The following is a 2,894-nucleotide window of genomic DNA, read 5'->3' on the forward strand; positions in this document are numbered from 1 at the left end:
ATTGATAAAAGGTACAATCTTTCTTACTGTTATCTTAATATTAAGATATTTTCGTTTGTTACGAATTAAACAAATGCCTAAAACACAATTTACATTTTAACGTTTATAAGGAAAATATGATAAAAAATTACGCGAGACGTTTATTATTATTATTATTATTATTATTATTATTATTATTATTATTATTAGTAGTAGTAGTAGTAGTAGTAGTAGTAGTAGTATTATCATCAAAATTATTTTTATTACTATTATTATTATTATTACTATTATAATTATTACTACTATTATTATTATTATCATTATTATTACCATTATTATTACTATTATTATTATAAAAAAAGAACAGCAATGGATTTACCCAAGTAAGCAAGAGGAATTTTCACGTTGACAAAACTACCAATACAATTAGAATTAAGTAAACAAATGAAAAAAAAAAAAAACATTCCAAACAAAACAGCCAATAAACATAACCAATAATTTGAATAAATACAAAAATTCCACATGGAGGAACCATTCCACTCAACACATTCCCCCGAATAAGATTGACGACCTCAAAAATCCTCTCTTTGTTTAAAACGGGTACAAAGAAACGTCGTTTTTCCTCAAATGAAAAATACCACACACGCAATCAAATCAGCCACAATGGAAATGACTTTAATTATATGAGCCATCCATCACGATCACCATACCACCCCTATACGCCTCAGCCCCCCCACCCATACGCCTCAGCACCCCCCCCCCCCCCCCCACACACCCACTAAGACTGATGTGGTCAAAGAGGTTTCCATTTATTTGATTTATTGCTCGATTTGTTTTTTGATAGATTCTTTTGGATCTTTAAAACATTTCATATTTGGATTTAGTCTACCTATTGTAATTATATATTATTAAACCTAATATTTTTTTTTTTTTACATCAGTAAATTTTATTCTTCAAGCTTCCTAGAAAGATGAATTTCATATTTTGATACCTCGTATTGTTTATCGAACTTACTACTTCAATATTTACTCTGTGTGACTACAATATTTTACAAACCTAATTTCTTGATTTTAAGATTAAATTAAGAAAAATTTCTACTTCATCAAAATAAAATTTAATTATCACGAACTAAAAAATTGAAATAAATATTATTACAATTCACTATGTTAATATGTTGCCAAATCTTAACATTAAGTCCATGTTAATAAAATTTGTACTTTTAATAGTTATAATTGTAGCTAAACCATACTTTTACAATTCTCTTACTTATTCTAATCTATCTAAACTATTCCCAGCAATGGTTAGTTTGCTAACTACCCTCATTCTTCTTTCACCCATCTCACCTATCAGTTAAAAAATATATTTTAGTTAAATCATATACACACACACATATATATATATATATATATATATATATATATATATATATATATAAACAAATATATATAAATAAATATATACATATATATATATATATATATACATATATATATATATATATATATATATATATATATATATATACAACGTATTATCAGAAGACAGATCGCAGAGGTATGTGGTGATAGTTACGAGATATCGATGTGCATATATTGAACGAACACCATCATCAATGATACTCTACGGAACCATAATATGGTAGTAAAATTACCTCTTATCTCGTGGCTTCCTCTATATTCTTCTGTTTAAGGCATTGGTTCCATAAGAATATTTATATGTCTAACACATCCTCTCTGTTCTACATACAGAACCTTTAAGAACTATTTTACATATTAATATCCAGTTTTATGTTATTCGAACATTTTAATGTTCTTACATATTCTTTTCAATTTTTCTTGCCTCCCTAACAATCCATAAAATGCTAACTCCTTTTTATTATATTCTATCATTTCTGTCCACAATACGCTAATGTAGGTAATGTAGGTATGTGTTTATCATTAAAATGTCATATATTTACTCAGCAATACACTAATATAAAAATTTGAATCACTGTTTACTGAAGGGGAAAATTTATAAAAATAAAAACAAGACAAATGCATTAAAAATAAAGATATGTAAAAATTAACAGGAGGAAAACAAAACAACAACGTGGAAAGCCGAAATAAAAAAAAAATGAAGAGAAAAAACACGTATCAGAGGATTTATATTCAGATCTCCCCTGGACAAATCTATCCTGTCGTAATACTAGGCAGGCAGTTCATTCTAATAGCCAGGCCTTCTCCATCATGAGGCTTAATACCACACACTATTCTAGAAGTTTTATTATACAATTTCCTCCACTCACATTTCGCAATTCCCTACAAAACAACCATCAATCTATCTCTCTTCAACATTCCCAATCATTCCTCCTTTTCACAAAAAGCAATCTTTTATTCTCTTCCTACATTCATCGTCATCCTGTAATCCTACAGCACGTACTCCCCCGTGTAATCCTCAGCCTTGAGTCTTTCCTTTAAATCCTCCACATTCGAAGTCACTCCCTCATTCCACTATAGTTAAGAGGGAGTAGTATGTAGAAGGTCACGTAGTAACCTCCGTCATATTATGAAATGTCTGTGCGTATAACAGGTGTCAGAGAAAGGGGGGGGGGGGGGGGGGTGATGAGTTGTTGGAGAAAGGGGGGGGGGGGGTTAGGAAGTTAGATTGGGGGATTGAAGAGAAGGTGGAAGTTAGGTTGGTAAGGAAGATGGGCTGAAGATAAGAGCTAAATGAAGAAAGATAATATAAAAGGAGCCCAAATATGATGGAAGAAATGAAGAGGAATTTGGGAGTTAATAATAATGATGATAATAATAATAATAATAATAATAATCTACCCTATATAATTAAGATCAAATATCTCTCTCTCTCTCTCTCTCTCCTCTCTCTCTCTCTCTCTCTCCTCTCTCTCTCTCTCTCTCTCTCTCTCTTATATA

The sequence above is a fragment of the Palaemon carinicauda genome, chromosome 4, assembly GCF_036898095.1.
Source record: "Palaemon carinicauda isolate YSFRI2023 chromosome 4, ASM3689809v2, whole genome shotgun sequence".
In the NCBI taxonomy this organism is placed as follows: domain Eukaryota; kingdom Metazoa; phylum Arthropoda; class Malacostraca; order Decapoda; family Palaemonidae; genus Palaemon; species Palaemon carinicauda.